Source organism: Mesoplodon mirus (genome assembly GCF_964341445.2).
Source record: "Mesoplodon mirus genome assembly, contig: SUPER_14_unloc_3, whole genome shotgun sequence".
Lineage (NCBI taxonomy): Eukaryota > Metazoa > Chordata > Mammalia > Artiodactyla > Ziphiidae > Mesoplodon > Mesoplodon mirus.
Genome location: NW_028295758.1, coordinates 1,240,001 through 1,266,419, shown reverse-complemented (window position 1 = coordinate 1,266,419; position 26,419 = coordinate 1,240,001).

Genomic DNA, 26,419 nt, shown 5'->3' with positions numbered 1-26,419 from the left:
CAGGAGAGGGAGGGAGGGAAGGACTGAAGGAGAGAGATCAGTGTGGCCAGGGACATGGAGACTATGCTTAAGGACGATATGCCCAGGAAGAGAATCAGAATCTGGAGAAGATTCAGCCTGCACGTGATCATTGCCTCCAGCCAGCACCCTCATCTCAGACATTGGGAAATTCAGAGAGAGAGTGGGAGTACGTCAGGAGGGCCACGCGCATAGTCTGTGTGGCAGGGGTTGTGGCCGTTCCCTATTTGTGAGGAGTCCCCAGCAATTTGCAGGCCTCTTCTGGAAAATGCTGGCGGACGTCTCTAGTGCTTATGTGAAAGCTTGTTCACAAACCTTGAAAGATACAGATGTAGATGACAGATAGATGCATAGATAGAAAAATGTCATTAAATAAAAGCTCCAGGAAAGGTTTGGAAAATGCCCTTTATTGCATAGGACGCTTCTATTGTCATATGATGTTAGACTGAGTGCCGGTCCCTTCATCCTCCTTCAGACCACGGCATTCTGTCTGCTACTCTCCCGAGGGTCCTTTCTTCTCCCTGGAAGGGATAAAACAAATGAGGTAGGACAGGAAGAGACAAGAAGCACTCCAAGCTCTGCTGGTCAGGGTTACCCTCCAGCATTGCCTTAATGCTCAGAGCCACACACACCACAGTGAGCTTGGCTCCAGATCAACTACCACGCAACGAAGGTTCTGGAACATTTCCATATCTCGGGCGACCTCATTTCCACGTGACTCTCTTTCATATTCCCCTTTGTCACAGAAGGCTAGGTCCAGTGGTCCGGGTGAGATCTCGGCTCAGGCCCAAGGCTCTCAGACCTCAAAGTTCTGGTCCTGCAAGGGCCCCTGTCCTCTCTTGAGACCACTCCTGGCTCTCTCTGCCGAGAAGGAGCTGCTGGCAGTACGTCCTCTAAGAGATGAGGTCCATCATGCAGACCCTGAGAAAACTCCTAGGAAAAGGCTCCACCTTCTTGTTTACGTCAACAGAGGTCAATGCCTTTGTTAGTGCTGGGTGTGTCCCATTTGATGCAACTGCAGAGCCATTAGGTAAACCAGCACATGTGTGCGGCCCCTTCCCTTAGACTCCTCTGGGCCCTCGTGACATAGGCTCAGAAGACTGCCAGCCTCAAGCCTTACCTCTTCCAAGGGACGGCCACACCGTCTTCCAGGATCTTCTGTCCCATGAATCTCAGTTGCTGTTTGGAACTCAAAGGAGAGAAAAGACCCTGCCTGCGGGGTCTCTTTGGGCTGGGGCCTTCCCCCGTGGGCTGCTCTCCCTCATTCTCCTTTTCTTCTTGCTTCTCTACCTCCTTCTCCTCCTCCTCCTCCTCCTCCTCCTCCTCGTTCTCCTCCTCCTCCTCCTCGTCCTCTTCCTCAGGGGTGCTCTCGGATTCCACATTGCCCATCCGCTGGGCCATGGTGAGATGAAAGGCACGGCAGCTGAAGCCCTGCAGGATGCCGCCCTTCACGTGCTGCTGGAGGATCTCCAAGGTGGGGAAGACCCGGCAGCAGGCCATGCACCTGAAGCCGGTCTCCATGGTCAGCATCCAGTCCGCTGTCTTGGCGCTGGGTCTTTCCTCGACGGCAGGTGGCCCTGATGGGCTGCCTGGCTCTGCCCTTTCCTCATACTCTTTCTCCTCCCCAGTGGGCTCACTGTCAGACAGGAGGCTTTCGGTGCACACATCAGAAGAGGGGTCAGTGGCTACTGCGCACACATCCTCAGGAAGGGTCACTTCTTCTATCCTCAGCTGCTTTTCAGGCAACTCCAAGGGTTTCTTTGTCTTCCAGGAGACAGCGACACCCTTGTTCACTTGTACCTGCATGTAGTATATTTTCATGCCCCTTTCCTCTTTGTCTGGGTGCAGATAGTTCTTACAGGGTGAAGAGGGTGAGGAGGAGACACAGTGTGATGGGGAAGCGGTCTCTCCTTCTTCCTGATCCTGGGCTAGGGGTGGTCTAGGCTGGGCAGTGTCTCGATGAAATCTCCGGATTCCTGAAAAAGGAAATTAAAATCATAATAACATGCATGGGCCATGCCGGCAGCTGAGGGAGCAGGTGTGGTAGACGAGAGAGGGACATTGGCACGACATAGCAATGTCGTGAGCTTGGTGTCCGTTGGCCGTAGGACGGAGTGGTGTATGTGGTGTCATCTGTGGGCTTTTCATGTGCGTGGGGGGGTATACTGGAGCGGTGTCTGTATACAGGGGTGTGGAGTATGGTGGTGAGGGCTGTAGTATGTGAGGGATGCGGCTGGATGCGTGTACGATGAGGAGTGTGAGTTTGGGAATATCGGTGGTGCATTCCTTGTGGAATGGGGCTGTGGTGCAGGAGAGTACTGTGGAGCACGTGCTTGGGGTTGATGTGCACTGAGAAGGGTTGTGCCTGGAGGGCGCGTGTATGTGTGAGCTGTGTGCACCTGAGCTGGATGGTCCTGCTCTCAGGCTGGAGGTGTATGATGCAGAACTCTGTCCTTCTCTGGAAGCAAAGGCAAAGACAAAGCCTACATTTTCCTCTGAAGATGCTTAATCTGGTCCCTCTTCCCTCCACCTCAAGCCCAGACCTTTCCGGCCCCTGCTCCTTGACTTCCCCACCATGGTAGTAGCAGTATTCACACACACACCCCCAGACTCAGCTGGCATCCACGCCCTCGGAACAGCTCAGCCATCCTGCCCAGGCTCCTCCACAGAGCCCTCATCACCTCTGATGACCCTGGATTTCCTCTCAGCCTCCCTGGGATCTGTGTGCCTCCTGCTTCACAGCCAAGCACCCCGTCACCTGAGGAGCCCCACGCCCTTACCAGCGTAGCTGAGCTTGCGCAGAGTAGAAGTACAGAAGAAGTATTTAGAGGCAGAGGAGACCTCCACTGCCCCTGGGCTGCAGCCTTGGGCCACCACAGTGGATCCAAGCCGAGGGGGATCCTCTTGTGACTTCGAGATTCCTGAGGGAGGAATGAAAGGCTCAGGGTGGGTTCATCAGTCCTCTGTCCACAAATATTTACTGAGTGTGTGACACGTGTCAGGTGCAGTGAATACACACATTTGAGAGTGTGGTTCCCAGTGGATCCTCCAGGATTTAATTCCAATCAATACTTATTCTCTCACTGTCTAGTTGGTAATGTAGGCCTCGGTGGTGACTGTGAGTGTGTGGGAAGAGTGAGTGATGTGTATCAGTTAAGTCTGTGGTAAGTGTGGGGTTGGCATGGGGAGCACAGTGCAGACGTGTCTATCTGTGTCTGTGGCCTTTGTGTGCATGGTTTCTGTTCACAAGTCAGGAATTCTGGGACATGTAACGTTTCCTCATTACATGGTGTGGCTTGTATTTATGGTGTGTGTTCATTCATTCATTCACCAAGATTCAGTAAGCAGCTACTCCTGTGTATCCGGCACTCTTCCATTGTTGTAGTCTTTGGTAACGCTGCACATTCTAGTAGGGGAAGACACACACTAAACAAAACTACAATAAATATATAATACATCAGCTGGTGGTAAGTATATAAGGGTTGCCAGACTTAGCGAACAAGAATACAAGGCACCCAGTTAAATTTCAGTTTCAGATAAACCCAGAATAATCTTTTAGTGTAAGTATTCCCATGCAGTATTTGGCCTGACTTAGTTTTAGTGTAAGTATAGCCCATACAATATGTGGGACATACGGATACTGAAAAATTACTTGTTGTTTATCTGGAATTCAAATTGAACTGGATAGCCCATATTTTCTCTGGCAATCCTGACATGGGTTACTGAGACTGTGGTTTACTGTGGTTTGTACAAAGCGGGTCTGGCATTACGCAAGAATGTGTTATAAGTGTGGTGTGTATGACACGTGACTGGTTCTTATAGAGGTATTTAGAGATGGCTGAAGTTAGCTGTGTTTGTGCAAGAGTTGAGGAGATACATGTATATAGTGTGTGTGTGTGTGTGTGTGTGTCCTATATATATAGTGTGTGTGTCTATATACATATCTCATCTCCAGCGTTTGGTGTTGGAGGAGAGGATTGTGATACAGGTGGGTTGTATGAGAATGTAGTACAGGAGGGATGCGTGTATATACCTCCATGTGCTCTGTGTGGTTTACTAAAGAAGTTATATGTGGGGTGTGTGATATTTTTGCTGTATCAGAGTGTACATGGGTGTATGAGTTACTGTCTCATAAAACACCCCTAACAAGAATTCTGTATACACTCTTACGTACACCGAGTGTCAGCCAGGTCCACGCAGGGTGACAAGAACTTTACCACGCAGACTTTATATCTGGTAAGCACTCTACCCCCATTCATCTCGCTCTTCTCTGCACTACCACACACACACACACACACACACACACACACACTCACACACACACACACACAGGAACATAGGGCAAAATATTCTGAATGGTCAGGGGCAGTCATTGCCTTCCCCAGCCTGTCCCAGCCACTGCCTGGAAATCTGCCTGCTGTCTAGAGCTCCATTCCCAGGGCCCATCCTACAGTCTCCAGGGCCCTGGGCCTGGTAGGAGCTACTGGGCTCTAATCTGGGGCAGAGGCCTCTAGCTGGAGCTCTGGGGTGACCACCCTTCTCCCAGGGCAAGCTACTCGCCTACATTTAATGCACGCAGGCACCACGTGGCCCGTGGCTCTCAGAGCTCCCCGCAGGACCCTGAGGCCATTTCTCACCCCCGCTCACGCGGTCTCAGTCTCTGGAAAACCCTTCCCTTCCCTTGATCTCCTTTGGGAAATTCTTCCTGTTGAAGGAATAAAACCTCCTTGCTTTCAATATGACACCATCCCTAGACAAACAATCTTCTTTCAAAGTGCATTCCACTTGTCAAGATATTTTTCAACAGGGCCTTCAACTCATGGGGCTTCTCTTTCCACTTTGGTAAAAGAGGCCAAGCAACTCATGGGTCTCTCTCAGCATCCTTGCATCCTTCACATCCCCCACCTCATGACCCCTAGGAAAGATCCAAGAGCATAAGAGAGAAATCGGGGACTGAGAAAAGCTGCACCTCTAGGTCTGTGCAAGCAGGATGCAGCCTGCTGTGAGTCCGACAAAGCTCCAGGCCCGGCTGCCCCAGGAGAGAGTCCTCAGACCAGCGGAGCTGACCTCCCATCTCCCAGGGGGCATCTGGCCGTTCTGTGCCGTCTCACACCACAGGGACCCTCCGGATAGATACGGCAGCATCAGTGAGACAAGGTCTCTCGCTCCCTGCTTCACAGGTGACACGTTCTCAGTCCCCCGCTTCCTAGAGAAGCTTCAGTTTGGCAGAAACCCATGTGCCCCAGACAAGTTGCCCCCCACATACCTCCTCCGTTCTCGGCAGTTTCCTGGGACTCTTCATTTTCCAGATGTTTCCTCTTTTGTCGCCGTTCCATCGTACCAACTAGAAGTCTCCCTTAGAAGATGCCTCAAGAGATGTCCAACTCCTCCTCTTCCCTACAGGTTGGCCCTTCTTGGCTCGTGGGCAATCCGTGAAATGATTCAATACAAACAAAAATAGTCAAGTCTCCTAAATGGCTGAAAAACTTGTACCACTTGGTGAACCAGCAGTAGTGCCTAGTGCTCACCAGGGCTGTTATGTTTGCAAGGTTGCCAGGCTCACAGTGGAATTCTGTGACCTCAGTGATGACATCAGAGCATTCGGTGGACCTAGGTTGAGCACGGTGTCTGCAATAGCACAGGCCCCATTTTCAAGAACAATTCCTTTTTCCCAGCCGAAGCTTTCCCGTGAAAGGGAAAGGTTCCTACCATATCTATTATAAATTGTATCATACCATGTCTATTATACAATTCACATTTTGATTGGAGATCTTTTAATGTCTTTTCTAGAGAGATTTAATATGAATGTTTTAAATGGTCTCCAGTTTCCCTGTGGATTATTGACATTTTAAACTCTGCACTTCAATTTTCCCTCAATACGTGTAATTTTGTCACGGCTATTTCTGTACTTAAAGATGAGGAACTATATAATTGATTTCTTCATTTTTTCCCCATCTCTTTCCAAGGTACTGCATTTGATTGTGTCTTGCGACTGAGTGAAAAATGCTAGTCCTTGAGTCAGGACATTGGGCCCTTTAGCAAGTAACTCAACCTATCTGGGCTTCAGCTTCTGTATGTGCGATCAAGAGGCTTGGACTAGCTGACTTTTCAAATGCTGTGTTTCTTTGATTCACTCTCACTTACTGATCTGCTCCTTAAGAAGAGGGTCTGTTCTCATAAAGTAACAACAGTCTTTCGTACTCAGTTTGTTAGTTATATTGCCTTCTACGTATGCTTAGCTCTAAATAATTTATACGGCTCTTGTGACAATTTTTAGATCTTCTTTTTTTCTTATTTTCTTTTATAGTTTCTAATTTGTTATCGCCAGTGTAGAGGAGCCTGATTGACTTTTAAAATTTATTGATCTTGTATGTGTGTGCCTTGTTGAACCGTCTTATTAGTTCCTGCTAGTTTATCTGTGGGTTCTTTTGGGTCTCCTAGATAAATGAGCATATTAAATGTAAATAATGTGTTCTTTGGATAAAGTTTATTTTCTTGCATCTCTATATATAGAAGCAATATGTTGAATTGATTTAAATATTTAAATACTTACATACCTGTTATCACAATCTAACATTGTTTATCTTATTTTCTTTCAATCAATATTATGTTTTCAGGATTTATCCACGTGAATCCATAGAGATCTAGGTCTTTGATTTTTGACTGTTTGATATTATGTGATCACATGCATATAGCATCATTTATTTTCCATTCAAGCATTATTGGACAATTGGATTGTTTCCCTCCCTTCTCTAGAACAAACAACATTTCCTAGAATATCCCTGAAGATGTCTGACAGTCGAGAAGGGCCAGGCTGCCCGAAGGATTGCTACTTGCTTTTAGCCACCTTCCAACAGGCCGTCTCCAGCCAGCAATTTGAAGCACAGCTGAAATGAGAACTGCCCCAAATGTGAAGATCTTAGGAGCTTCCTAGAAGGTGGGAGGTTAATGATAGGCATCCTGCTGGGATCCCAGGGGAGTCTGAGCTGGCCTGAAGCTCATCTTCCTCCTCCACCTCTCAAGAGAAATGTGGAGGAAAGAAGACTTCAAAAACTGTGAGCAGGCAGAGGGAGAGATATTGGGGGCCGAAGCTGTAACTGAGGTCTTGGAGTGGGCTGTGAGCACGCAGAGCCTCTCGAGAGCCAGGCTCTGCCTTCTGAGAACTTCTCCCCTAAGGCTGCTCATAATTCACGTGATACCAGCCATATAGAGCCGACTTGGCCCACACTGTCACAGAAAGCCTTATCAGAAACTCTTCTTCTTCATACACTCTTGTGTCTGTTACTTGGTTATTGCCTTTGGTACTCCAGTGATGTGAACCACAGTCGCCAGGGGATGGAGGACACTAGTGACCCATCTTGCTCTGTGGCCTCAGTCCACAGCTGGAGGGTAAGGGAAGAGGCCAAATGAAGGTCAAGAAGGAAAGATGGAGTTTGAAGAGGAGACCTGAGTTAAGGGTGTCTTCTCAAGTCTTGATGACTGAAATGTAGCTCCAGTACCTGAAGTCCTGCTTGTTCTCAAGGCTGACCGCGGGGCTGGGTGCACTCAGTGAAGGAACCGTATACACTTAGTATTTCCTTGCTTGCTCACACTTGCCCTCCTCTGATACACCCTCTGCAAGACTGATCTTCCCCTGAAACAACTTTCCACCTGCTACTGTCATCTCAGGAACATTTGCTTCCCCTTCCTAGTGTCCCCCTAGAATGCCATTGCAGCCAATTCATAATTTGATAATCATGCTGCTTACCATATTCTCAGCAACTTCTGAGAAATTTTATTCACTTTATTCCATAGTCTTCACCCATCAATAATCTTCCTTAACTTCCTAGCTGCAGGTTAACCCATTCGGAATCATTTCTTTTGCTTTCTCTTCTTTGGCAAATCCTTTCTATCTTTTAAGGTCTTTTTCTTGTCTCTCTACCATCCTGCCTTCCTGAACTTCTTTTTTTTTCGTTTAAGTAACCTTTCAATCTCCTTCCCCAATTTCCTCATAAACATTGAGAGTTTATTCCTCACACGTTAGACAGCGGTTTATGAATGGCCAGGCATAATGAACTCAGAATGAGTTGGCACCCCCGAGGTACCTGTCTTGCTGGGGAGCCACAGGTGAAGGGCTGTCTGCTGGACACATGTTTGCATGGAGTCAGGCTGAGTGGCCTCAGGGTGTTTGCCCTGCACTTGTGTGTGTTTCTCCCTAGTTGGTTTCCTTGTCCAGCCACCTGTGACCTCCCTCCATCCAGCCCAGGGAATCCTTCTCATCACAGGGGTAGGATGTTTGTCTCATTTTCCATCACATCCTTTCCCCAAAGTTTGGTTGTGAGTTGTTCCCATTCCAAAGACCTTTCCTCTTTGAAGAGAAAAGAGAAAATCTTGTCTCTCCTTTTCTCTCACTTCACTTCTGCTCTATTATCTCCTCCGTCCAGAATGGCCCACTGACTCACATGGGTGTAGATCCAAAGATGGCAAGAAATGCCAGCAATTCTGAGATAATAATACGGATGGATCAGGAAAACTTGAAAACCTTTATCCCGCCACATTAAAAAAAATTGCACTTCCAGTGTATTCAGAGTCTCAGTGTAGAAACACAAATGATAGAGAAATTGAATGACACTCAAGTTTTTCTTTCCTCCTTTCCTGATTTATTCTAATCCTCCAAGTTAACATGATGAACTCTTTGTTGTGTAAAGTTTCAGACATTTTCTACCCATGCACACTTTTCTTCTTTTCACATTAGAGTGTGAACTAGGTCACTTTCAACATGCTGTGATTCTGTGATTCACTGTCTCCCACCGAGTCATCCACGGATAAAGTCATCTGTTTCACGGAGAACTATTTCCAATAGCTAATAGCCAATGTCTGTGGAGTGCTTACTCTGTGTCGGTTTCTTGTAAGTACTTTACAGATCATTTGTACAGCGTACCCATGGACCAGGTACAATTATGACCCCCAAGTGACAGATCAGTGCAGATAAGTACAAATAAATACAGAGGCCAAGTGACTTGCCCAAGACACTGGAGCAAATCAAAATCCATGCCTCTGTAATCATTTTGCTCTATTGCCTCTGTCTGGGAGGCTTGATGATTTGGCAACTAAAACCTTAAAAATCATGTTCCATTTTTATATCTGTGACACAAGCGTGGGGCTGTGATACGGGGTAAGTAACCTGACTACTTTTGAAAACCCTTATGCACCTGGATGAAAGTAAGCCAGGGACTGCAAGCCATAGATTTAAGGTTTCCTACCAACTTTTAAAAATAGCTTCTTGAATGCAATTTATGTAGTGTCAAGTCTAGGATGTAGTCCAAATAGTAACAGAAAAATGGAGATATGTAGAAAAATACTTAAAGTTGACAAGTATTGGGAGTGTAGTATTTTTGGGGCCAGCGTGTAGACCACAGGAAAACTTGCTGTTTCCATCCCAAAGGGAAGAGCCCTACGTTGCAACTGCCAAGGTCCCTGGGACAGCAAGTGTGCTCACTGCTTAGTAAAGAAGCATCCTCAGTTTGATAGAATCATATGGGAGCCTTACATTTGGTTAGCAGTTCTACATTCTTGATGTAATAATATTTTCAGGGTGTGGGAGGGTATCAAGCTCTGAAAATACCCTTGGAGAGATCTGCTTATTAAGTTTGGCTTTTTCAGTCTCCCTACTACTTCTTTACTAAACACCAGGCGGTTTCATTCACTTTTCAGAACCATATTGTTTTTCCCTTCTCTAATGAACTTTGAAATACTTTTGGGTGAGCTATTGAGATTGGGAAAAAATAAACATCTCTTTAAAATAAGGAAGATAATAACAATGACAAGTAGAAAAAGCTCTAAAACAGAGAATATCCTCCATTCTAGCCACTGACTGGGAGTGGAAGGTTCGTGCTCGCTGTCCAGGACGTAGAAATAAAAGCTGAGGAGGCGCTGAGGCGTCTCCTGGATCTCTATGAGCCTCCATCATTTCTGCTGAGTAGGGTTGACAGATAAAATATAGACTGTTTAGTTAAATATGAATGTTTGAAAAACAACGAGTACATTTTGAAGATAAGTATGCCCCAAATAGTTCATAGGATCTACTTATACTAAAAATAATGACTTATTATTCATGTGAAGTTCAAGTTTAACTGGGTATCCTGTATTTTTATGTCCTAAATCTGACAGCCCTACTGATGATCCACAATGGAGGCAGTTGAGGAACGGTACATGCTGGCTCTCGGACAGTCAGAAATGGCTTCAGCAGATCCAGGTACAGTATGAAATTCTTTTTGGATGTAGCTCAGAAGCCATGGCCAGCCCTTGACTGCAAGTACTGCCTTGGGTTTCCCTGAGGTGGGGTAAACCTTCCTCTTAATGGCCTTTTGGTAAGTCTGGAAGACCATATCCAAGGGGAGCCCCAAAGTCAGTTTCATCCTCACAACCATGTTTCCAATTCCTGGAATTGGCTGCATGTGACTCACAAGAGCTGAGGAGGTTTGTGGAAGTTGGGAGTGGCATAGCTTGAACCCTTTGTAGGTAAAGTTTTGCTGTTGTGAGAGTTTTAACAGGAGCAATGTGAAAGACTCCAAGTCCCCAGGTAGATAGAAATAATCCTGTTCTACCTGTGTGTATGTGACAAGTCTCTAATAGTTCAGAGAGCAAGTATCTGGTCTTAGAAAGACTGATCCAAGCTTGGATGTTTCTGGTGACAAGGCAAGGTCCTGAGTTTCAAGTTCACCTTTTATGGTTGAGGAGACAATAAGGTGGTCAGAAGGGAAATCATGGAGGAGACCTTGGCTTCATCCATCGTGCAGGCTTGTATATGTGGTTCTATGCAGATTGTGTTTCAAAGGTGGAGCTTGTTTACAACTATGAACATTCTCCGATGTGCTTTTTGGACCTTCATTCCCAGAGCGAGAGCAGTGCCGAGGCTCTAGAAATGCCATGGATATTCTGAGCTGTCAGTGGCATTTCCCCGGTACTGTTCCCTTGGTGCCGCTCCTTGAAATGTCCAAAGGGATTATCATGTGTCTTGTGGCGGGTCCTAGCATTGTGAAAGGAAGCTGCTGCACCTGGCTCAGAGGATTTCGGATGGGGTGGGAGGAGGAGTAGTACTACGACTATAAATTGTATCACAGCATATCGATTCCATCTTGAGAGTGGGGTTGGGGGGTTATGAAGGGGGGCTTTTATTGTACTTTTATACATTGTACCCTTGAAACTAATTCAATTTTTAAAAATTAATTAATTTATTTGGGGCTGCATTGGGTCTTTGTCGCTGCTAGCGGGCGTTCTCTAGTTGCAGTGAGTGGGGGCTCCTCTTGGCTGTGGTGCACGGGCTTCTCATTGCAGTGGCTTCTCTTGTTGCAGAGCATGGTCTCTAGGCACGCAGGCTTCCGTGGTTGTGGCACGTGGGCTCGGTTGATGTGGCACACGGGCTCTAGAGCGCAGGCTCAGTAGTTGTGGCGCGCGGGCTTAGTTACTCCGTGGCACGTGGGATGTTCCCAGACCAGGGCTCGAACCCATGACCCCTGCATTCGCAGGCATATTCTTAACCACTGCTCCACCAGGGAAGTCCGATAATTCAGTTTTTTATAAAGAGAAGATTCCTAATATTATTCCAAAATTTTAAAAATATGTAGTTGGATAACACTATGAAAAATTAACTGATATATTCTTTTATTATTTCTCTTTGCTCCCTGGATTTTTTTCCCCATCCAGTCAGCTAGGCACTGTGAGTTCACTGCATTAGGAAGGTAAAGACTCAGCAGAAATGAGGGAGAAAAACAGAAAAGTCTCAGCTTTGGAATGTTCACAACGGAGGCCACAGTAGAACAGGTGAGAATTCTGTGAACCAAAAATAAATGTCGTCTCAAATGCAAAAAAGTATTCTCTGCACTGGGAGGCAGGAGAGGGAGGGAGGGAAGGACTGAAGGAGAGAGATCAGTGTGGCCAGGGACATGGAGACTGTGCTTAAGGACGATATGCCCAGGAAGAGAATCAGAATCTGGAGAAGATTCAGCCTGCACGTGATCATTGCCTCCAGCCAGCACCCTCATCTCAGACGTTGGGAAATTCAGAGAGAGAGTGGGAGTACGTCAGGAGGGCCACACGCATAGTCTGTGTGGCAGGGGTTTTGGCCGTTCCCTATTTGTGAGGAGTCCCCAGCAATTTGCAGGCCTCTTCTGGAAAATGCTTGCGGACGTCTCTAGTGCTTATGTGAAAGCTTGTTCACAAACCTTGAAAGATACAGATGTAGATGACAGATAGATGCATAGATAGAAAAATGTCATTAAATAAAAGCTCCAGGAAAGGTTTGGAAAATGCCCTTTATTGCATAGGACGCTTCTATTGTCATATGATGTTAGACTGAGTGCCGGTCCCTTCATCCTCCTTCAGACCACGGCATTCTGTCTGCTACTCTCCCGAGGGTCCTTTCTTCTCCCTGGAAGGGATAAAACAAATGAGGTAGAACAGGAAGAGACAAGAAGCACTCCAAGCTCTGCTGGTCAGGGTTACCCTCCAGCATTGCCTTAATGCTCAGAGCCACACACACCACAGTGAGCTTGGCTCCAGATCTACTACCACGCAACGAAGGTTCTGGAACATTTCCATATCTCAGGGGACCTCATTTCCACGTGACTCTTTTTCATATTCCCCTTTGTCACAGAAGGCTAGGTCCAGTGGTCCGGGTGAGATCTCGGCTCAGGCCCAAGGCTCTCAGACCTCAAAGTTCTGGTCCTGCAAGGGCCCCTGTCCTCTCTTGAGACCACTCCTGGCTCTCTCTGCCGAGAAGGAGCTGCTGGCAGTACGTCCTCTAAGAGTTGAGGTCCATCGTGCAGACCCTGAGAAAACTCCTAGGAAAAGGCTCCACCTTCTTGTTTACGTCAACAGAGGTCAATGCCTTTGTTAGTGCTGGGTGTGTCCCATTTGATGTAACTGCAGAGCCATTAGGTAAACCAGCACATGTGTGCGGCCCCTTCCCTTAGACTCCTCTGGGCCCTCGTGACATAGGCTCAGAAGACTGCCAGCCTCAAGCCTTACCTCTTCCAAGGGACGGCCACACCGTCTTCCAGGATCTTCTGTCCCATGAATCTCAGTTGCTGTTTGGAACTCAAAGGAGAGAAAAGACCCTGCCTGCGGGGTCTCTTTGGGCTGGGGCCTTCCCCCGTGGGCTGCTCTCCCTCATTCTCCTTTTCTTCTTGCTTCTCTACCTCCTTCTCCTCCTCCTCCTCCTCCTCCTCCTCCTCCTCCTCGTTCTCCTCCTCCTCCTCCTCGTCCTCTTCCTCAGGGGTGCTCTCGGATTCCACATTGCCCATCCGCTGGGCCATGGTGAGATGAAAGGCACGGCAGCTGAAGCCCTGCAGGATGCCGCCCTTCACGTGCTGCTGGAGGATCTCCAAGGTGGGGAAGACCCGGCAGCAGGCCATGCACCTGAAGCCGGTCGCCATGGTCAGAATCCAGTCCGCTGTCTTGGCGCTGGGTCTCTCCTCGACGGCAGGTGGCCCTGATGGGCTGCCTGGCTCTGCCCTTTCCTCATACTCTTTCTCCTCCCCAGTGGGCTCACTGTCAGACAGGAGGCTTTCGGTGCACACATCAGAAGAGGGGTCAGTGGCTACTGCGCACACATCCTCAGGAAGGGTCACTTCTTCTATCCTCAGCTGCTTTTCAGGCAACTCCAAGGGTTTCTTTGTCTTCCAGGAGACAGCGACACCCTTGTTCACTTGTACCTGCATGTAGTATATTTTCATGCCCCTTTCCTCTTTGTCTGGGTGCAGATAGTTCTTACAGGGTGAAGAGGGTGAGGAGGAGACACAGTGTGATGGGGAAGCGGTCTCTCCTTCTTCCTGATCCTGGGCTAGGGGTGGTCTAGGCTGGGCAGTGTCTCGATGAAATCTCCGGATTCCTGAAAAAGGAAATTAAAATCATAATAACATGCATGGGCCATGCCGGCAGCTGAGGGAGCAGGTGTGGTAGACGAGAGAGGGACATTGGCACGACATAGCAATGTCGTGAGCTTGGTGTCCGTTGGCCGTAGGACGGAGTGGTGTATCTGGTGTCATCTGTGGGCTTTTCATGTGCGTGGGGGGGTATACTGGAGCGGTGTCTGTATACAGGGGTGTGGAGTATGGTGGTGAGGGCTGTAGTATGTGAGGGATGCGGCTGGATGCGTGTACGATGAGGAGTGTGAGTTTGGGAATATCGGTGGTGCATTCCTTGTGGAATGGGGCTGTGGTGCAGGAGAGTACTGTGGAGCACGTGCTTGGGGTTGATGTGCACTGAGAAGGGCTGTGCCTGGAGGGCGCGTGTATGTGTGAGCTGTGTGCACCTGAGCTGGATGGTCCTGTTCTCAGGCTGGAGGTGTATGATGCAGAACTCTGTCCTTCTCTGGAAGCAAAGGCAAAGACAAAGCCTACATTTTCCTCTGAAGATGCTTAATCTGGTCCCTCTTCCCTCCACCTCAAGCCCAGACCTTTCCGGCCCCTGCTCCTTGACTTCCCCACCATGGTAGTAGCAGTATTCACACACACACCCCCAGACTCAGCTGGCATCCACGCCCTCGGAACAGCTCAGCCATCCTGCCCAGGCTCCTCCACAGAGCCCTCATCACCTCTGATGACCCTGGATTTCCTCTCAGCCTCCCTGGGATCTGTGTGCCTCCTGCTTCACAGCCAAGCACCCCGTCACCTGAGGAGCCCCACGCCCTTACCAGCGTAGCTGAGCTTGCGCAGAGTAGAAGTACAGAAGAAGTATTTAGAGGCAGAGGAGACCTCCACTGCCCCTGGGCTGCAGCCTTGGGCCACCACAGTGGATCCAAGCCGAGGGGGATCCTCTTGTGACTTCGAGATTCCTGAGGGAGGAATGAAAGGCTCAGGGTGGGTTCATCAGTCCTCTGTCCACAAATATTTACTGAGTGTGTGACACGTGTCAGGTGCAGTGAATACACACAGTTGAGAGTGTGGTTCCCAGTGGATCCTCCAGGATTTAATTCCAATCAATACTTATTCTCTCACTGTCTAGTTGGTAATGTAGGCCTCGGTGGTGACTGTGAGTGTGTGGGAAGAGTGAGTGATGTGTATCAGTTAAGTCTGTGGTAAGTGTGGGGTTGGCATGGGGAGCACAGTGCAGACGTGTCTATCTGTGTCTGTGGCCTTTGTGTGCATGGTTTCTGTTCACAAGTCAGGAATTCTGGGACATGTAACGTTTCCTCATTACATGGTGTGGCTTGTATTTATGGTGTGTGTTCATTCATTCATTCACCAAGATTCAGTAAGCAGCTACTCCTGTGTATCCGGCACTCTTCCATTGTTGTAGTCTTTGGTAACGCTGCACATTCTAGTAGGGGAAGACACACACTAAACAAAACTACAATAAATATATAATACATCAGCTGGTGGTAAGTATATAAGGGTTGCCAGACTTAGCGAACAAGAATACAAGGCACCCAGTTAAATTTCAGTTTCAGATAAACCCAGAATAATCTTTTAGTGTAAGTATTCCCATGCAGTATTTGGCCTGACTTAGTTTTAGTGTAAGTATAGCCCATACAATATGTGGGACATACGGATACTGAAAAATTACTTGTTGTTTATCTGGAATTCAAATTGAACTGGATAGCCCATATTTTCTCTGGCAATCCTGACATGGGTTACTGAGACTGTGGTTTACTGTGGTTTGTACAAAGCGGGTCTGGCATTACGCAAGAATGTGTTATAAGTGTGGTGTGTATGACACGTGACTGGTTCTTATAGAGGTATTTAGAGATGGCTGAAGTTAGCTGTGTTTGTGCAAGAGTTGAGGAGATACATGTATATAGTGTGTGTGTGTGTGTGTGTGTCCTATATATATAGTGTGTGTGTCTATATACATATCTCATCTCCAGCGTTTGGTGTTGGAGGAGAGGATTGTGATACAGGTGGGTTGTATGAGAATGTAGTACAGGAGGGATGCGTGTATATACCTCCATGTGCTCTGTGTGGTTTACTAAAGAAGTTATATGTGGGGTGTGTGATATTTTTGCTGTATCAGAGTGTACATGGGTGTATGAGTTACTGTCTCATAAAACACCCCTAACAAGAATTCTGTATACACTCTTACGTACACCGAGTGTCAGCCAGGTCCACGCAGGGTGACAAGAACTTTACCACGCAGACTTTATATCTGGTAAGCACTCTACCCCCATTCATCTCGCTCTTCTCTGCACTACCACACACACACACACACACACACACACACACACTCACACACACACACACACAGGAACATAGGGCAAAATATTCTGAATGGTCAGGGGCAGTCATTGCCTTCCCCAGCCTGTCCCAGCCACTGCCTGGAAATCTGCCTGCTGTGTAGAGCTCCATTCCCAGGGCCCATCCTACAGTCTCCAGGGCCCTGGGCCTGGTAGGAGCTACTGGGCTCTAATCTGGGGCAGAGGCCTCTAGCTGGAGCTCTGGGGTGACCACCCTTCTCCCAGGGCAAGCTACTCGCCTACATTTAATGCACGCAGGCACCACGTGGCCCGTGGCTCTCAGAGCTCCCCGCAGGACCCTGAGGCCATTTCTCACCCCCGCTCACGCGGTCTCAGTCTCTGGAAAACCCTTCCCTTCCCTTGATCTCCTTTGGGAAATTCTTCCTGTTGAAGGAATAAAACCTCCTTGCTTTCAATATGACACCATCCCTAGACAAACAATCTTCTTTCAAAGTGCATTCCACTTGTCAAGATATTTTTCAACAGGGCCTTCAACTCATGGGGCTTCTCTTTCCACTTTGGTAAAAGAGGCCAAGCAACTCATGGGTCTCTCTCAGCATCCTTGCATCCTTCACATCCCCCACCTCATGACCCCTAGGAAAGATCCAAGAGCATAAGAGAGAAATCGGGGACTGAGAAAAGCTGCACCTCTAGGTCTGTGCAAGCAGGATGCAGCCTGCTGTGAGTCCGACAAAGCTCCAGGCCCGGCTGCCCCAGGAGAGAGTCCTCAGACCAGCGGAGCTGACCTCCCATCTCCCAGGGGGCATCTGGCCGTTCTGTGCCGTCTCACACCACAGGGACCCTCCGGATAGATACGGCAGCATCAGTGAGACAAGGTCTCTCGCTCCCTGCTTCACAGGTGACACGTTCTCAGTCCCCCGCTTCCTAGAGAAGCTTCAGTTTGGCAGAAACCCATGTGCCCCAGACAAGTTGCCCCCCACATACCTCCTCCGTTCTCGGCAGTTTCCTGGGACTCTTCATTTTCCAGATGTTTCCTCTTTTGTCGCCGTTCCATCGTACCAACTAGAAGTCTCCCTTAGAAGATGCCTCAAGAGATGTCCAACTCCTCCTCTTCCCTACAGGTTGGCCCTTCTTGGCTCTTGGGCAATCCGTTGAAATGATTCAATACAAACAAAAATAGTCAAGTCTCCTAAATGGCTGAAAAACTTGTACCACTTGGTGAACCAGCAGTAGTGCCTAGTGCTCACCAGGGCTGTTATGTTTGCAAGGTTGCCAGGCTCACAGTGGAATTCTGTGACCTCAGTGATGACATCAGAGCATTCGGTGGACCTAGGTTGAGCACAGTGTCTGCAATAGCACAGGCCCCATTTTCAAGAACAATTCCTTTTTCCCAGCCGAAGCTTTCCCGTGAAAGGGAAAGGTTCCTACCATATCTATTATAAATTGTATCATACCATGTCTATTATACAATTCACATTTTGATTGGAGATCTTTTAATGTCTTTTCTAGAGAGATTTAATATGAATGTTTTAAATGGTCTCCAGTTTCCCTGTGGATTATTGACATTTTAAACTCTGCACTTCAATTTTCCCTCAATACGTGTAATTTTGTCACGGCTATTTCTGTACTTAAAGATGAGGAACTATATAATTGATTTCTTCATTTTTTCCCCATCTCTTTCCAAGGTACTGCATTTGATTGTGTCTTGCGACTGAGTGAAAAATGCTAGTCCTTGAGTCAGGACATTGGGCCCTTTAGCAAGTAACTCAACCTATCTGGGCTTCAGCTTCTGTATGTGCGATCAAGAGGCTTGGACTAGCTGACTTTTCAAATGCTGTGTTTCTTTGATTCACTCTCACTTACTGATCTGCTCCTTAAGAAGAGGGTCTGTTCTCATAAAGTAACAACAGTCTTTCGTACTCAGTTTGTTAGTTATATTGCCTTCTACGTATGCTTAGCTCTAAATAATTTATACGGCTCTTGTGACAATTTTTAGATCTTCTTTTTTTCTTATTTTCTTTTATAGTTTCTAATTTGTTATCGCCAGTGTAGAGGAGCCTGATTGACTTTTAAAATTTATTGATCTTGTATGTGTGTGCCTTGTTGAACCGTCTTATTAGTTCCTGCTAGTTTATCTGTGGGTTCTTTTGGGTCTCCTAGATAAATGAGCATATTAAATGTAAATAATGTGTTCTTTGGATAAAGTTTATTTTCTTGCATCTCTATATATAGAAGCAATATGTTGAATTGATTTAAATATTTAAATACTTACATACCTGTTATCACAATCTAACATTGTTTATCTTATTTTCTTTCAATCAATATTATGTTTTCAAGATTTATCCACGTGAATCCATAGAGATCTAGGTCTTTGATTTTTGACTGTTTGATATTATGTGATCACATGCATATAGCATCATTTATTTTCCATTCAAGCATTATTGGACAATTGGATTGTTTCCCTCCCTTCTCTAGAACAAACAACATTTCCTAGAATATCCCTGAAGATGTCTGACAGTCGAGAAGGGCCAGGCTGCCCGAAGGATTGCTACTTGCTTTTAGCCACCTTCCAACAGGCCGTCTCCAGCCAGCAATTTGAAGCACAGCTGAAATGAGAACTGCCCCAAATGTGAAGATCTTAGGAGCTTCCTAGAAGGTGGGAGGTTAATGATAGGCATCCTGCTGGGATCCCAGGGGAGTCTGAGCTGGCCTGAAGCTCATCTTCCTCCTCCACCTCTCAAGAGAAATGTGGAGGAAAGAAGACTTCAAAAACTGTGAGCAGGCAGAGGGAGAGATATTGGGGGCCGAAGCTGTAACTGAGGTCTTGGAGTGGGCTGTGAGCACGCAGAGCCTCTCGAGAGCCAGGCTCTGCCTTCTGAGAACTTCTCCCCTAAGGCTGCTCATAATTCACGTGATACCAGCCATATAGAGCCGACTTGGCCCACACTGTCACAGAAAGCCTTATCAGAAACTCTTCTTCTTCATACACTCTTGTGTCTGTTACTTGGTTATTGCCTTTGGTACTCCAGTGATGTGAACCACAGTCGCCAGGGGATGGAGGACACTAGTGACCCATCTTGCTCTGTGGCCTCAGTCCACAGCTGGAGGGTAAGGGAAGAGGCCAAATGAAGGTCAAGAAGGAAAGATGGAGTTTGAAGAGGAGACCTGAGTTAAGGGTGTCTTCTCAAGTCTTGATGACTGAAATGTAGCTCCAGTACCTGAAGTCCTGCTTGTTCTCAAGGCTGACCGCGGGGCTGGGTGCACTCAGTGAAGGAACCGTATACACTTAGTATTTCCTTGCTTGCTCACACTTGCCCTCCTCTGATACACCCTCTGCAAGACTGATCTTCCCCTGAAACAACTTTCCACCTGCTACTGTCATCTCAGGAACATTTGCTTCCCCTTCCTAGTGTCCCCCTAGAATGCCATTGCAGCCAATTCATAATTTGATAATCATGCTGCTTACCATATTCTCAGCAACTTCTGAGAAATTTTATTCACTTTATTCCATAGTCTTCACCCATCAATAATCTTCCTTAACTTCCTAGCTGCAGGTTAACCCATTCGGAATCATTTCTTTTGCTTTCTCTTCTTTGGCAAATCCTTTCTATCTTTTAAGGTCTTTTTCTTGTCTCTCTACCATCCTGCCTTCCTGAACTTCTTTTTTTTTCGTTTAAGTAACCTTTCAATCTCCTTCCCCAATTTCCTCATAAACATTGAGAGTTTATTCCTCACACGTTAGACAGCGGTTTATGAATGGCCAGGCATAATGGACTCAGAATGAGTTGGCACCCCCGAGGTACCTGTCTTGCTGGGGAGCCACAGGTGAAGGGCTGTCTGCTGGACACATGTTTGCATGGAGTCAGGCTGAGTGGCCTCAGGGTGTTTGCCCTGCACTTGTGTGTGTTTCTCCCTAGTTGGTTTCCTTGTCCAGCCACCTGTGACCTCCCTCCATCCAGCCCAGGGAATCCTTCTCATCACAGGGGTAGGATGTTTGTCTCATTTTCCATCACATCCTTTCCCCAAAGTTTGGTTGTGAGTTGTTCCCATTCCAAAGACCTTTCCTCTTTGAAGAGAAAAGAGAAAATCTTGTCTCTCCTTTTCTCTCACTTCACTTCTGCTCTATTATCTCCTCCGTCCAGAATGGCCCACTGACTCACATGGGTGTAGATCCAAAGATGGCAAGAAATGCCAGCAATTCTGAGATAATAATACGGATGGATCAGGAAAACTTGAAAACCTTTATCCCGCCACATTAAAAAAAATTGCACTTCCAGTGTATTCAGAGTCTCAGTGTAGAAACACAAATGATAGAGAAATTGAATGACACTCAAGTTTTTCTTTCCTCCTTTCCTGATTTATTCTAATCCTCCAAGTTAACATGATGAACTCTTTGTTGTGTAAAGTTTCAGACATTTTCTACCCATGCACACTTTTCTTCTTTTCACATTAGAGTGTGAACTAGGTCACTTTCAACATGCTGTGATTCTGTGATTCACTGTCTCCCACCGAGTCATCCACGGATAAAGTCATCTGTTTCACGGAGAACTATTTCCAATAGCTAATAGCCAATGTCTGTGGAGTGCTTACTCTGTGTCGGTTTCTTGTAACTACTTTACAGATCATTTGTACAGCGTACCCATGGACCAGGTACAATTATGACCCCCAAGTGACAGATAAGTGCAGATAAGTACAAATAAATACAGAGGCCAAGTGACTTGCCCAAGACACTGGAGCAAATCAAAATCCATGCCTCTGTAATCATTTTGCTCTATTGCCTCTGTCTGGGAGGCTTGATGATTTGTCAACTAAAACCTTAAAAATCATGTTCCATTTTTATATCTGTGACACAAGCGTGGGGCTGTGATACGGGGTAAGTAACCTGACTACTTTTGAAAACCCTTATGCACCTGGATGAAAGTAAGCCAGGGACTGCAAGCCATAGATTTAAGGTTTCCTACCAACTTTTAAAAATAGCTTCTTGAATGCAATTTATGTAGTGTCAAGTCTAGGATGTAGTCCAAATAGTAACAGAAAAATGGAGATATGTAGAAAAATACTTAAAGTTGACAAGTATTGGGAGTGTAGTATTTTTGGGGCCAGCGTGTAGACCACAGGAAAACTTGCTGTTTCCATCCCAAAGGGAAGAGCCCTACGTTGCAACTGCCAAGGTCCCTGGGACAGCAAGTGTGCTCACTGCTTAGTAAAGAAGCATCCTCAGTTTGATAGAATCATATGGGAGCCTTACATTTGGTTAGCAGTTCTACATTCTTGATGTAATAATATTTTCAGGGTGTGGGAGGGTATCAAGCTCTGAAAATACCCTTGGAGAGATCTGCTTATTAAGTTTGGCTTTTTCAGTCTCCCTACTACTTCTTTACTAAACACCAGGCGGTTTCCTTCACTTTTCAGAACCATATTGTTTTTCCCTTCTCTAATGAACTTTGAAATACTTTTGGATGAGCTATTGAGATTGGGAAAAAATAAACATCTCTTTAAAATAAGGAAGATATTAACAATGACAAGTAGAAAAAGCTCTAAAACAGAGAATATCCTCCATTCTAGCCACTGACTGGGAGTGGAAGGTTCGTGCTCGCTGTCCAGGACGTAGAAATAAAAGCTGAGGAGGCGCTGAGGCGTCTCCTGGATCTCTATGAGCCTCCATCATTTCTGCTGAGTAGGGTTGACAGATAAAATATAGACTGTTTAGTTAAATATGAATGTTTGAAAAACAACGAGTACATTTTGAAGATAAGTATGCCCCAAATAGTTCATAGGATCTACTTATACTAAAAATAATGACTTATTATTCATGTGAAGTTCAAGTTTAACTGGGTATCCTGTATTTTTATGTCCTAAATCTGACAGCCCTACTGATGATCCACAATGGAGGCAGTTGAGGAACGGTACATGCTGGCTCTCGGACAGTCAGAAATGGCTTCAGCAGATCCAGGTACAGTATGAAATTCTTTTTGGATGTAGCTCAGAAGCCATGGCCAGCCCTTGACTGCAAGTACTGCCTCGGGTTTCCCTGAGGTGGGGTAAACCTTCCTCTTAATGGCCTTTTGGTAAGTCTGGAAGACCATATCCAAGGGGAGCCCCAAAGTCAGTTTCATCCTCACAACCATGTTTCCAATTCCTGGAATTGGCTGCATGTGACTCACAAGAGCTGAGGAGGTTTGTGGAAGTTGGGAGTGTCATAGCTTGAACCCTTTGTAGGTAAAGTTTTGCTGTTGTGAGAGTTTTAACAGGAGCAATGTGAAAGACTCCAAGTCCCCAGGTAGATAGAAATAATCCTGTTCTACCTGTGTGTATGTGACAAGTCTCTAATAGTTCAGAGAGCAAGTATCTGGTCTTAGAAAGACTGATCCAAGCTTGGATGTTTCTGGTGACAAGGCAAGGTCCTGAGTTTCAAGTTCACCTTTTATGGTTGAGGAGACAATAAGGTGGTCAGAAGGGAAATCATGGAGGAGACCTTGGCTTCATCCATCGTGCAGGCTTGTATATGTGGTTCTATGCAGATTGTGTTTCAAAGGTGGAGCTTGTTTACAACTATGAACATTCTCCGATGTGCTTTTTGGACCTTCATTCCCAGAGCGAGAGCAGTGCCGAGGCTCTAGAAAAGCCATGGATATTCTGAGCTGTCAGTGGCATTTCCCCGGTACTGTTCCCTTGGTGCCGCTCCTTGAAATGTCCAAAGGGATTATCATGTGTCTTGTGGCGGGTCCTAGCATTGTGAAAGGAAGCTGCTGCACCTGGCTCAGAGGATTTCGGATGGGGTGGGAGGAGGAGTAGTACTACGACTATAAATTGTATCACAGCATATCGATTCCATCTTGAGAGTGGGGTTGGGGGGTTATGAAGGGGGGCTTTTATTGTACTTTTATACATTGTACCCTTGAAACTAATTCAATTTTTAAAAATTAATTAATTTATTTGGGGCTGCATTGGGTCTTTGTCGCTGCTAGCGGGCGTTCTCTAGTTGCAGTGAGCGGGGGCTCCTCTTGGCTGTGGTGCACGGGCTTCTCATTGCAGTGGCTTCTCTTGTTGCAGAGCATGGTCTCTAGGCACGCAGGCTTCCGTAGTTGTGGCACGTGGGCTCGGTTGATGTGGCACACGGGCTCTAGAGCGCAGGCTCAGTAGTTGTGGCGCGCGGGCTTAGTTACTCCGTGGCACGTGGGATGTTCCCAGACCAGGGCTCGAACCCATGACCCCTGCATTCGCAGGCATATTCTTAACCACTGCTCCACCAGGGAAGCCCGATAATTCAGTTTTTTATAAAGAGAAGATTCCTAATATTATTCCAAAATTTTAAAAATATGTAGTTGGATAACACTATGAAAAATTAACTGATATATTCTTTTATTATTTCTCTTTGCTCCCTGGATTTTTTTCCCCATCCAGTCAGCTAGGCACTGTGAGTTCACTGCATTAGGAAGGTAAAGACTCAGCAGAAATGAGGGAGAAAAACAGAAAAGTCTCAGCTTTGGAATGTTCACAACGGAGGCCACAGTAGAACAGGTGAGAATTCTGTGAACCAAAAATAAATGTCGTCTCAAATGCAAAAAAGTATTCTCTGCACTGGGAGGCAGGAGAGGGAGGGAGGGAAGGACTGAAGGAGAGAGATCAGTGTGGCCAGGGACATGGAGACTGTGCTTAAGGACGATATGCCCAGGAAGAGAATCAGAATCTGGAGAAGATTCAGCCTGCACGTGATCATTGCCTCCAGCCAGCACCCTCATCTCAGACGTTGGGAAATTCAGAGAGAGAGTGGGAGTACGTCAGGAGGGCCACGCGCATAGTCTGTGTGGCAGGGGTTGTGGCCGTTCCCTATTTGTGAGGAGTCCCCAGCAATTTGCAGGCCTCTTCTGGAAAATGCTGGCGGACGTCTCTAGTGCTTATGTGAAAGCTTGTTCACAAACCTTGAAAGATACAGATGTAGATGACAGATAGATGCATAGATAGAAAAATGTCATTAAATAAAAGCTCCAGGAAAGGTTTGGAAAATGCCCTTTATTGCATAGGACGCTTCTATTGTCATATGATGTTAGACTGAGTGCCGGTCCCTTCATCCTCCTTCAGACCACGGCATTCTGTCTGCTACTCTCCCGAGGGTCCTTTCTTCTCCCTGGAAGGGATAAAACAAATGAGGTAGAACAGGAAGAGACAAGAAGCACTCCAAGCTCTGCTGGTCAGGGTTACCCTCCAGCATTGCCTTAATGCTCAGAGCCACACACACCACAGTGAGCTTGGCTCCAGATCTACTACCACGCAACGAAGGTTCTGGAACATTTCCATATCTCGGGGGACCTCATTTCCACGTGACTCTCTTTCATATTCCCCTTTGTCACAGAAGGCTAGGTCCAGTGGTCCGGGTGAGATCTCGGCTCAGGCCCAAGGCTCTCAGACCTCAAAGTTCTGGTCCTGCAAGGGCCCCTGTCCTCTCTTGAGACCACTCCTGGCTCTCTCTGCCGAGAAGGAGCTGCTGGCAGTACGTCCTCTAAGAGTTGAGGTCCATCGTGCAGACCCTGAGAAAACTCCTAGGAAAAGGCTCCACCTTCTTGTTTACGTCAACAGAGGTCAATGCCTTTGTTAGTGCTGGGTGTGTCCCATTTGATGCAACTGCAGAGCCATTAGGTAAACCAGCACATGTGTGCGGCCCCTTCCCTTAGACTCCTCTGGGCCCTCGTGACATAGGCTCAGAAGACTGCCAGCCTCAAGCCTTACCTCTTCCAAGGGACGGCCACACCGTCTTCCAGGATCTTCTGTCCCATGAATCTCAGTTGCTGTTTGGAACTCAAAGGAGAGAAAAGACCCTGCCTGCGGGGTCTCTTTGGGCTGGGGCCTTCCCCCATGGGCTGCTCTCCCTCATTCTCCTTTTCTTCTTGCTTCTCTACCTCCTTCTCCTCCTCCTCCTCCTCCTCCTCCTCCTCCTCCTCGTTCTCCTCCTCCTCCTCCTCGTCCTCTTCCTCAGGGGTGCTCTCGGATTCCTCATTGCCCATCCGCTGGGCCATGGTGAGATGAAAGGCACGGCAGCTGAAGCCCTGCAGGATGCCGCCCTTCACGTGCTGCTGGAGGATCTCCAAGGTGGGGAAGACCCGGCAGCAGGCCATGCACCTGAAGCCGGTCTCCATGGTCAGCATCCAGTCCGCTGTCTTGGCGCTGGGTCTCTCCTCGACGGCAGGTGGCCCTGATGGGCTGCCTGGCTCTGCCCTTTCCTCATACTCTTTCTCCTCCCCAGTGGGCTCACTGTCAGACAGGAGGCTTTCGGTGCACACATCAGAAGAGGGGTCAGTGGCTACTGCGCACACATCCTCAGGAAGGGTCACTTCTTCTATCCTCAGCTGCTTTTCAGGCAACTCCAAGGGTTTCTTTGTCTTCCAGGAGACAGCGACACCCTTGTTCACTTGTACCTGCATGTAGTATATTTTCATGCCCCTTTCCTCTTTGTCTGGGTGCAGATAGTTCTTACAGGGTGAAGAGGGTGAGGAGGAGACACAGTGTGATGGGGAAGCGGTCTCTCCTTCTTCCTGATCCTGGGCTAGGGGTGGTCTAGGCTGGGCAGTGTCTCGATGAAATCTCCGGATTCCTGAAAAAGGAAATTAAAATCATAATAACATGCATGGGCCATGCCGGAAGCTGAGGGAGCAGGTGTGGTAGACGAGAGAGGGACATTGGCACGACATAGCAATGTCGTGAGCTTGGTGTCCGTTGGCCGTAGGACGGAGTGGTGTATCTGGTGTCATCTGTGGGCTTTTCATGTGCGTGGGGGGGTATACTGGAGCGGTGTCTGTATACAGGGGTGTGGAGTATGGTGGTGAGGGCTGTAGTATGTGAGGGATGCGGCTGGATGCGTGTACGATGAGGAGTGTGAGTTTGGGAATATCGGTGGTGCATTCCTTGTGGAATGGGGCTGTGGTGCAGGAGAGTACTGTGGAGCACGTGCTTGGGGTTGATGTGCACTGAGAAGGGCTGTGCCTGGAGGGCGCGTGTATGTGTGAGCTGTGTGCACCTGAGCTGGATGGTCCTGCTCTCAGGCTGGAGGTGTATGATGCAGAACTCTGTCCTTCTCTGGAAGCAAAGGCAAAGACAAAGCCTACATTTTCCTCTGAAGATGCTTAATCTGGTCCCTCTTCCCTCCACCTCAAGCCCAGACCTTTCCGGCCCCTGCTCCTTGACTTCCCCACCATGGTAGTAGCAGTATTCACACACACACACCCAGACTCA